Source organism: Cupressus sempervirens, chromosome 5, assembly GCF_028749045.1.
Source record: "Cupressus sempervirens isolate cs-2001-9-10 chromosome 5, ASM2874904v1, whole genome shotgun sequence".
NCBI classification, from domain to species: domain Eukaryota; kingdom Viridiplantae; phylum Streptophyta; class Pinopsida; order Cupressales; family Cupressaceae; genus Cupressus; species Cupressus sempervirens.
In genome coordinates, this window is record NC_143122.1 from 130,024,454 (window position 1) to 130,036,948 (window position 12,495).

The window sequence follows — 12,495 nt, forward strand, 5'->3', positions numbered from 1 at the left end:
GATTAATGTAAATAAAAGCCTATTAAAAAAAACTTAGTCAGTTGCTAGCCAATTTACCTCTGAAATGGGGCATAATCTTTGTGCAAGGAGGGGGAAGAATATCTCCTATAGATCCTCACCATAAGCATGTACCTAGATTTTGGAAGGTAGTATATGACGCTAACCCCTACCTCAAGGGTAACCTTTGAACATATATGTTATTTGTTAGGATAAACCACAGAAAGAAATAAAACTATATGCAAATATAACCGATAACAGAAAATAATAGATCACACAAAAATGAACACAAGGCACCAAGATTTAACGTGGTTCACCCAATCCCTGGGCTACGTCCACCAAATAGCAAGTCTGATCTTATTACAATCCAGTGATTACAACCTTATTACAGTCCGTAATCCCTTACAGCTCAATATCGCCACAAGAACCAATTTTGCATCACAACATAATGAAAAAATACCTAACCCTAAACCCTTTTATACAAGTATTTTATCCATTTTAGGGTTACAACATGTCGGCCATAATATGTCGGCTACCATGTCGGCCATGGCCAAAAAAATTTTATGAAGTATGTACAGTACTTTCCTGACCAGTCACCATAATCTAACAATCTCCCACTTGGGGACTGATCAGGCTCCACAATAAACAACATTATTGAGTCCTTAATATACCAAAAACATGGGTGCCCTCTAGTGGGGTGACATGACTATGTGAGGTGAACACATGCACATAAGTTGTGAGAAAAATATTTTGTTGCCTCTACAATTGTCCACACTATCCAAACAAAAAGGTCAAGACTCCCTGTCCCTTTGAGTTTCTTTGTCCCCAGTTGGATTGTTTACGACTACTATTTTTATCCCCTTGTTTTTTTTTACAAACAAATTTGAAAACAAATTGTCTACTTGCCAATTAATCCAAAATGATGTCAATATGAAAACAATGTCCAAATATGATTGAAAAATACAAATATTATCTACAATTTGTCCAAAATCTATCAAAATCTATCAAAGTATTTTCAAATTCAATCTAAAATTGTTATTTTATCCTTTAGTTGCTTGCTTCATTGCAAAATTTTGTGCAAATTAGGACCTTTGGGTCTATCAATCTGCAGTTCTTCATGTGGTCCTTTTTACTTTCTCACATGGGAGGCTGAGTTTTCTCACACGAGCATATACCTAAACACTACCAACTTGTTTAAAATTGGTCAAAAAGATATTTAAACTTGTAATATGTCACTTCCTTGCATGGTATAGTGCAAAAATTCATGCAAGAAAAGGACCAAGGAATTTTTGTTCCCTTTCCTCACACATGTCTACTTACTTCCTCACGTGGGTCAATTAAGATCCTTGCATAAGATTTAGTCATTATACTATCAAAATTGTTCAAAACTTGTTTGTTAGAGGAATTTACTCTCTTGGTTAAGATCATTCACTTGCCTTGGAGTCATTTCCTTGTCTGAGTTTGTCAGGAATTATCTAGAATAGTGAGCTATTTTTAGCTCCCTCATCAAAACTTGAGACAAATTTCTTAGTTGATCACTTGTGACCCACATATGAACTATTCTCATTACTATATTGTCCTATTTATTGTGTTTGTCATACCTTGTGTCACAATAGTCAAAACTCTCAGTTGTTCTAGCCATTTCTCAGACTACTCATACCTTGGTATACATCATGCTTACTGATTACTTACTTTGAGACAAAATTCTAAGTGTGGTCCTTGTTTAAACTTTGTCATAAATCATTGTCTATGACTATTGCAACTAGGAGTGGAAACATGTTTCATCCCCATAGACCTAGATGAGGTAAAGATAGAGGAAGAAATCATGTTAGACGTCATTCCCAATTATACATATTTTCTGAGTACAATGAAGGATCCTCACGATCTCCTTCACCTATTGGTCCACATAGCACTCAACAAGTGTTTTCCATAAACTTGTAAAAATTTAGGAATCTATTATTTTAATAAAATCCAAATATAGAGAAGAAACCTATGTCTTTAAATAAAACAACTAAACTTCTATTTGAAACACCTATATGCCCTAAACAAACTAAAAACTTCTACACCCCTAGAATGACATATCAAGATCAAGAAATGGGTGAAAAACCTAGGAGAGAGAGGAATTCAAAAGAACTAAAAAGCTCAAGGATCCTTACACCTACACAAATGATTATGGGGATACTAAAGAGATACCCTTAGAAGACATAGAGAAATGTTGTAAAGACAAAAACTTTTAGAAAATGATAGAAATCTTGTTCAATGATGAGAAAGATAAATATTTCCTCAAACTCACTCAAGAAGGAGCAAAAATACCTCAAGAGTACAATGTTGAAACAATTTTCATACAAGAGGAGGAATCTAAAACCTCTAAGTTACAAAAAAAACTCTAGGCCATGCAAGAAAAATTGGTCCAACTGTTGAAAGACAAAGATAAACTAGCTAAATAATTTAGGATAGATGTTATTTGTCCATTTCCTTTTGACAAGGATTTGTAGATGTCTCCTTTTCCTAGAGGATTTGACCTACCAAAATATGAAAAGTTTTTAGGAACATTTGATCCCCAAGATCACTTCAGGGAGTTTGGTGGTTTGTCCATGGAGTTCATACACAATAAAACATATCTCATGTGTTTGTTCCCCCAAAGTCTGGGTGGTCAAGGCATTGAGTGGTTTTCATGGCTACCTACTAGAATTAAAACATTTGATGAGATTGTTAGTATGTTCATACATCAGTACTCACACAAAATCAAACATCTAGTAAATATAAAAGATCTTTATAACCTTAAACAAAGAGTTGGAGAACCCTTCCTAACATTTCTCCAGAGATGGAGATAATTGTACACCAAATACCCATGTAAGATACTTGAGACCAAAAAACTTTATATCCTCATGGGTAATCTCTTACCTGATTTGGGCTACAAAATACAACTTTAAGTCCACATACCTTCAAAGACATGATTACACAAGGTATCAAAATAGAGGAGTTCATTGTAAAGAAAGGTGAATTAACCCTTCAAAAATATATCAAACAAAGTTCTACCTCTAGCAAAGAAAAATCTAAGTATATTAACAAAAATTGAGATGTAGTGCATGATGGAGTGGTAGACAATATCACTCCTAATCCTTCTAAGGAATCTTTTAATCTCACTGATAACATACCTGCATCTAAAACCAACCAACAAGCTACTATGGATAGCAAGACATTTAGAAACAAATCTAAAAACTCATCTTCGGTTTCTCAACGTAAATGTGAATACACACCCCTAGGTGAACCTCTTGAAGTGGTCTACAAGTCTTTACTTCAAAATCAAATTGTTACTCCACTTGATAATTCTTGTCCTTATGATCCACAACCATGACCTACATGGTGGAATGATAATGCATATTATGGATACCATCAAAATGAGGATCATAAAAGAAACAACTGTATTAACCTAAGACATAAGGTTCAAGACATCATTGATGATGGTGAAATAGTTTTGGTTGGACATAAAAAAAAAAAGATCATAAAGCTTTTAAGGAACCATTTCCTCCTTATGAAAAGGGAGAAAATTATAAATAGAAAAACAATAACAAGGTCAACTATACGTATACTAATGATGATAACATAATCAATATAGTTGAATCTTTGGACTTTGACCATTGTGATGTTATCATAATTAAAGGGAAAAATGACAATATGAAATCTAATACTTTATTTTTTCTAAGAGGTGCCACATCCCTTACATCTAATCAAGAATAGTCACAATTATGGGCCAATGTTGATACATATTCTTGTGCCAAGATAGTACTCAAAGGACCTATGTCTTCTTCTCCTAAAGTTGATTGACATAAAGACAAACCCGTTGCTGGTCCATCTAGCAATAATGCAAAAATTGTAACTTCCTCCATAAATAGAAACTCTAGCATCCTTAAAAATTTGCAATGAACTAATGCTCAAATAAATATCTTTGAACTACTTAAAATGTTGCCTACTCATAGGCAGCTTCTTGAGAAAGCCCTCACAGAGGCAAGTGTACTGCAAGATCTTAATCTTCACAAGTTTTAATCCATGGTAGGTCACTTAACCTCACCTCATTATTTGTCCTTTTTTGAAGAGGACGATAATTCTTTGAGTTATCCCTACAATCAACTATTTCTTATTGAAGTCATGATGCATCAAAAGCATGTCTATTGTGTGCTTATAGACAATGGAGCTAGTCTTAATATCTATTCTTCTACTTTTCTCAAACAATTGGGTTATGATGAAGAGTCTATTGATGCTCACTGCAAAATTACCATCAAAGAATATGATGAGGTAGAATGAAAAATCCTTAGGTCTTATTGTGTTAATTCTTCAAGTTGGTCATATTGAACGAGATGTTATCTATCAAGTCCTTGATATTCCTTTATCATACAACATACTATTAGGAACACCATGAATTCATGAAATGCAAGAAATGCCTTCAACATACCATCAATGCATCAAGTTTCCATTCCAAGGATCACGAGCTACTATACCTACTAATACTAGTTACATATATAACATGCTCAAGTCTACTGAGATTTTTTTTCCTACTAATAGAGAGTCCACAAAAAATCATGTCAACAAAATCAAAGAAATAGAGAAGACTCTTAAGTAAACATAAACTAGAATAGGAAAATATCACATTGAACTAATTTTGTCTTTGATATCTCTTCCTCAATCTCCCCATCATTATGGGAGACCATCTAAAACAAAGAAACCTTTTGTGGTATCACCTAAGATTGTATTCAATTGTTCCTTTTTAAAGGCCACTATACCTCTAGAAGAAAAAGATGGAAACAAAGCTATTGCTTCTTGGCTATACAAAGAAGAAGTCCCAGCTAATCTCACCTATCAATCTTGTGAAATACTTCCTGAAAAGTATGGACTAGATCTTAAACTGATAAAAACACTTGGCTACAAAGGAAATGGTCCTATAGGATGTAACAATAATGGACTAATCAATCCAATCAAAGAAACATCTAGAAGGCTTTGTAATACAATAGGCCTAGGCTTCAGGAAAGTTCCCTTTCATCTAGGGATCAATAAGTTTGTACTAGAATCTGGTAGTTCATCTAAACATGAGTCAAAAACTAAGTCTAATGACCAAGTAGAAAGTTTTGATGATGAGGATACCTTTCCTTATCCTATTCTATTGGATCTTTCTACATTCTTTGCAAAACTAGATGACTTTGTACCATGTGTAAGTATTGCTAAAGCTACTAGTGATTCTTCTGAGAATACTACTGATACTTCACTAATTCAAAAGGAACAAGGTGATTCTATTCATGCTATCATTATTGAATGAATTTTTCAAAATCAAGATGATAATGAAAGTGGAGAATGGGTACCCATGACTATTGGGGAATTCTACAATCTGACTCCATGTAGCACTAATTCTCGAGAGTATGAATTTGATTCTCTTTCATATAAAACTTTCAATAAGTTGCTGATAAAGTTCACACATATGAAAATCAACTTGAAATAGGAGAGAAATCTAGAGTTTGGTCTAATGAGTCTCACCCTACTAATGTCGATATGTATTCAATTAATGTCATTAGAACTCCAAGGAATTCAAACATATCTTTAGACAAAGTCACTCTAGGTCTTGAATTATTTGTCCATGCATTTGATGACTATATTGTGAATATAATTAAACCCTATATATGTAAAAACCTAACCTGTTGAGAACATGCGTAAACAAGCAAACATTAGTAGCATGTGCATTCAAGATAATAAATAAGATTGAAAAACTAATAATTCTACTTGAGTTTTAAAAATCTATGCAACCAACATATTAGAGTCCTCACACAACCTCAAAGTAGCTCAACAAGAGTGCCCATAAGAGGCCTTTTTGGTGTGTTTAAGTGTGAGGGATGTAGATGTGCTCTCCCAAACACAACTATTGAAGCCCTTGATGATGAAAATGCAATATGAAATGAATCTATACTAAGAATGTGTGTGAAATACCTTCAAGCAATAGCTATGAGTAAGCCACCCTCAAAAGATTCCATGGATATGGAGGTGAATGAAATGAAATGAAGAAAGAAACCTACAACATCATACAACCATGAAACTAATGCAAAATCTATAAATCTAAGTAATGCAAAAAACTACCAAAGGTTAGTTCTAAGCATAAAATCGCTAAAAAGCTCTAGAACTATACTAGCATGATAACAGTGCATATGGAGGAGATGGAGAAATGCTTGAGACAAGGGCTCTATTTATAGGTTTGAGAGAGGCCTTGGGGAGGTGGGATCTATGTGGAATCCACATAGATGCCACAAGGGAGATGCATGGGCTAAAGGACAAGCCATGCAAAAGTCAAAAAGAGCCTTTATGTTTGAGAGGCTCAAGGTGTAGTCACACATGTGTGAGCAACCTTGGGGGAAGGAGTGGGGGGAAAAAAGTGTAAGAGGTGTAAATGAAGCGAAAGCTTTATTGGATCATGAGCTTCTCATATGCGTGAGTAAACACCTAGGAGCTGAAAGGTGATTAGAAATGTGTTTAGGATAATAAAGTGAGATTAAGTAGTGGGTAGGCTTAGAAGGATAAGAGTGATGGGTGTAGACTAAGTTTTAGGATGGGATTAGGATTAAATTAAATAAGATTTAACTTAATCATAGGATTAAAGAATTCAATGGAATGGAAGGAATTAAATAAATTGGAATCTATTTAAAAGGGGATTTACAGAACACTATGTATTAAATGAATTTAATACATTAGAGGGTTGCATTTAGATTAAATTTAAACACATTAGGAAAGTGAACTTACTTAATTAAATAAATTTAATTAAATAAGTAGAAGAATATGACAAATATAATTAATTAATTATAGTGTCAAGGGAGATATTAAATCAATTAATATAGTGTTTAGGACAATTTTAAATGTCTACGTTTTGCAACTCTTTGATGTGATGTTGAGATGACGTTATATCAAAGAAAAGAAAATATAGGTTGCCCTAGAGAGGATAGGAGTCCTAGGAGTTCTCTCAAAGCAATGATAAGGGGGGAGGGTGCCCCCTCATGAAAATAGTGCAAAAAATAAATGTTGGGCAATTTTCACAAAAAGGTTTTTAGAAGAAAGGAAAGGGTAGGAAAAAGGCATAGATGAACATTTTTCATGACTTGGGGATAAACAGGGGTCGAGAGGGCCAAAGAAGAATTTGTTACTTTCTTCTAGGAAAAGAAGATCAAATTTGCATGGACATACTCTAATATGTTGGGTCTAGATCTTAATCCTATCATGCATAATTTTTCTATTGCACCAAGAATGAAACCTTTTTAAAAAAAACTCAAAAAGATGCATCCTCATGTGGCACTTCTTGTTTTAGCTAAACTTGAAAAACTCTTGAAAGATGGTTTCGTTTGTGCCATCAATTATGCTAAATGGATATCAAATATAGTTCTAGTCTCAAAACATGACAAATCTATCAGAGTTTGCACTAATTTATGAGATTTAAATAAATCATGTCCTAAGGATGATTTTCCACTCGCTAACATTGATATTATACTGGCATGGTAGCCAGATATGAAATGTACTCATTAATGGATTTTTTTTTGTTATAATCAAATCAAAATTGCACCAGAAGACCAAGAGAAGACTACTTTCACTTTTGCATGTGGTACCTTTGGTTGGAATTTATTGCCATTTGGTCTAAAGAATGTTGGTGCAATATATCAAGATGCAATTATGACAATATTCCATGACATGATGCATAAAACAATGGAAGACTATGTTGATGATACCTTGGTCAAGAGTGTGCAACAAAGCATTCATATCCAGTATTTGGGACCTATCCTAGATCACATGGAAAAATTTATTCTCAGATTAAATTCCTAAGAAATGTACCTTTGGTGTCACATTAGGAAAACTACTTGGTTACATTGTGTTCGTAAAACGAATCGAAGTGGATCCAAAAAAGGTTCAAGCTATAATGGAAATGCCTCCACCTTATAACATCATTCAAATGAGAGGTATACAAGGAATAATTCAATCTATTCATTGGTTCATATCATAGTTAGTAGATAAATTACAACCTTTCACTAAAATGTTGTATAAAGGTGTGAAATATTTGTGATCAAAACTTAACATAGATCAAGCAGTATCTTGCTAATCCAACAATACTAATGCCTCCTATTAGTCGGAAGTCACTCATTTTGTAAATCTCTACAAAAAAATTCTTTTATTATCTTGTTGTCTCAAGAAGACAACAACAATAAGGAACAAACTATTTATTATCTCTATTGTACATTGATCTCCTATGAGATGAACTACCACATTATTGAGAAAGCTTTCTTGGCAATTATTTTTGCTTCCTAGAAGTTATGACACCATGTGCTCACTCATAATACATGAATAATAATAAATATTGATCCATTAAAGTACTTTTTTAGTAAATCTACTCTGATAGGAAGGTTGGCTAAATGGGTTATGATTCTGAGTGAGTTCTACATTGAATGTGTAGAACACAAAGCTATCAAAGGACAAACAATTGCTGATCAACTAATAGAGGCACTATTGAAAAGTCACCAACCACTAAATATTTAATTTCCTAATTAATTTATTCTATTGCTAACTCACCAAACATAGGTTATTTCTTTGATGGCTCCTTTACACAAAAACGATCTGGTGCTAGACTTCTATTCATAACACCACAAAAATATTTATTACCTAAGGCATACAAGATTATATTTCCTTGTACAAAAAATATTGTTGAATATGAATCTTTGATCATTGGAATGAAAATTGTTGTTGAATGGAGGGTAGACGAATTGAATATCTTTAGTGACTCATAGTTAGTGATCAACTAGGTTAATGATATCTATCAAAAAAAAAGATGAAAAATTGACACCTTACAAGAGAATGGTTGATGACTTGAAAAGGTACTTTACACATGTCACTTTCTAGAAATTCCTTGGGTAGATAATAAGGTGATTGATCCAATGGCCACTCTAGCTTCTATATTACAAATGCCAAAAAATGGCTTTTGACGTGAATTCTTGGTGGAGACATTATCCTACCCTACCTATGATTCTTCTGAATCTTGAATGATCTGTTCTATCATAGGATGTGATTCATCTCACCACCATCATATCTACTCTTACTTACATGATTGGATTATTTTAGATACTCTAAATTGGAATGAGAAACCTCACCTTATCTAAAATGCTTCATAGTATGTCATCATTGCTAATGACTTGTTTATGAGAGGTCTTGATGTTACACTCCTTAAGTTTCTAGAACTCGATGAGTCAAAATGTGTGTTACTTGAGGTACACAAAGGCATTTGTGGCTCACACTCAAATGGATTAACATTGGCTCACAAACTTATTAGAGCTGGTTACTATTGGCTAGAAATAGAGAAAGAGGCAACCTAATATGCCAAGTCTTTCAAACAGTGCCAACTTCATGGAAATCAGATTCACACTCTAGCCAGGGAGCTAATTCCTTTCATCACACTTTGGCCATTCCAATAATGGGCCTTTGATTTGGTGGGTCAGATTCATCTATCTTCTTCAAATGGACACAAGTTCATCATCATAGCTACAAAATACTTCACAAAATGGGTAGAATCAGCCTCTCTTTCTGAGGCTAATGGAAGAACTATAGATTTTTCCATTCTCAACTATATCATTTGTAGTTATGCTGCACTATCCCCCATTATCACTGGTAATGGAGGATAATTCAAAAACAAATATCTCAAAGAGCTATGTTCAAAGTTCAAAATCATGCAAGATTGGTCTTCCATCTACTATCTCCAGGGTAATAGACAAGCAAAAGCATCCAAAAAGCCTATTCTCAAAATCCTACATCTTATAGTTAACAAATTTGGAAGGGACTGGCACCTTCAAATTAATCTGGCTCTATGGGCTTACAGAACAAGTATCCAAACTCCTATGGGAACAATGCCCTTTTCTTTGGAATATGGAGAAGATGTTGTACTTCTTATTTAGGTTGAGATTCCTACTCTTTAAATCTCTCTAAAAGGCCTCATTATTGATGATGACTATTGAATATCTCAGCTACAAGAGCTAGAACTACTAGATGAACATCGACAAGTGGCATTCGATCATCTACAAGCTTATCAAAAGTGAATGTCCAAAACCTACAATAACAAAGTCAAACCACATGACTTCCAAGTGGGTGACCTCACTCTGAGGGATAACCCTAAGAATTAGCAACAATAGATCTAGAAAGGAAATTGAACCCAACTAACTTGGTCCATACATAGTCACTGCAGTGTTTGAATCCAATACTTATCAACTCTCAACTAGTGAAGGAGAATCACTCAAAGAGCTGATCAACACCCTTCCTCTGAAAAGATTCTACAATTTATATGCTTTAGAATCTCTTTTGACATATCTAAATGTCCTAAAAAAAATCTATTATACTAGTGAAAAACTAGCAATAGGCACTTTGGTAATACCAAAAAAATTTAAAAATACAAAATAAAAAAAACTCAAAACAACAAAAAAATTGAAAAACAAGAAAAGTTCCATTGATGAAAACCTAAAAAATAGGCATCATGGTAGAAAAATAGAATCTCTTCCAACAAGGTAAAAATCTCGTAAACATTCACCTCTTGTTTCAAATGCTACATCCTGCAATGCATCTTTTGGCTCTTGTACAGTTGCTTTCCTACTTTTAGTACTTAGCATTCTTGCTTTAGCTTTTTGCTTTCACTCATGCATATACTCTTAGTTATATTTGAGACTCTGCTTGATATCCACATGTATTGAAAGTAGTCATAGTCTAAGGAGAAACACCCTATGATTTTTAGAGAATCTCCTTCGCATCAATCACCAGTTGTCCTAACTCTGTATGTCTATTTTCACTTAGTCTACTAATGATATTATTCTCATAAAAAATCTCTCTAACATTAGTCACCAATTTTCCTAACTAAGTATTTCTACTATCATCCCACTAACTAAAGGGATTTCTTACACATATGTTCTGAACATCAACACTTGACATCAATCCACTAACATTGAAATTGAATTGAAAACACTGAAACTATTTGAGCTATGATGAGATTTTCTTTATGTTTTTTTATTTCTCTTTGTCATTCCTCTTTGAGAATCTTGAGGATGTCTCATTTGACTAGAGAAGTAAGGACTGGGGGCATGATCTTTTCTTTTTGTTTGCTTGATGGTTTAGTTCCAATGATATGAAGAATACATATAAAATGATTTTCCACTATAAGAGCCTCTATCTCATGTTGGATGGCTATGTATACCTAAATTCATTTTATATGAACACTTTAGTGAGGTTGATTCTTCTCCTTGAATATTTGAGTGAATTCTCTATGCTATTGTACAATACTAATACTCGTCTTATGAAGTGAATGAATAGGTCACTGTGAGTACACTTAGCACACTTTTGTCTTAGGTTACAAATACAAGGGTCATTGTAGATAGAATACTTACTAATTTCTTATCATGATCCTCATGTTCCTATTGTGTTTTTACACAAGAAATTTTATGGTCATCCTAGAGTTTATGCTCTAATTCTTATGTTTGTTTGCTACATTAAAAGGAATAGATGTTCTGGTCATTTTGGCTTTTTGTGCCTTAATTCTTACATCTAATTTTGAAAAAAATAAGACACATATCATATTCAAATTCTCATTATTGCAATTTCAATGAGGATCGTATGACATTTGGTTTCTTAAATAAAAAAAAATCTATGATGAAAACTATCTTTCGTGTTTAGTAACCAGTCCTAGGGATTGCATCTAGCATAGGATTGCATTTCATACTAAAATTGCATTAGGTCATTATTTTGGTTACTTCTTTACTTGCATTCTTCAATTTGAGAGGTTGTTGATTTCTTCAATGTATCACATTTCATCTTGATTGTACAAGCATTTGATTCCTTGATCAATCTCTATGAATTTCTTGGAGCACTTGTCATGAGAAAACAACTATAAACCCTGCATGAGATGCTAGTACATATTCACTTTGCATTATCATATCATTCATCTAAACATCATAAATCATGTCATACACATACATCACATCTCTATATCTCATTAATCACATTTTCATAATAACATCCATCTCATCTACGCAATATATTCATATATCATACACATTTGCATAAATCAAGATTATCTAGCTTCAACACATCTCATGTATGATAATCATAAGAGAAATAAAATGTGACACATGTAGTGATACCAAATGATAGGCCACATACATACATACATATATATGTATGTATGTATTGTTGGAAATGAGAATAGAGTAATTGAGAGGGGGAGGGGGTGAATCAGTTACTCCAAAAACTTTCACAGTCCCTAAGATGTCTGAATATCTCCTTGATCTAATTAACATGAAATGCTAAAACTTGATAATGCAACAAATGACAAATATTAAGAACTGATATGTTATCATGCACAAAGCAATTTAGCAATTAAGAACACAAGAGACACCAGATTTAACGTGGAAACCCAATATGGGAAAAACCACCAATGTAACTAGATATTGTTTT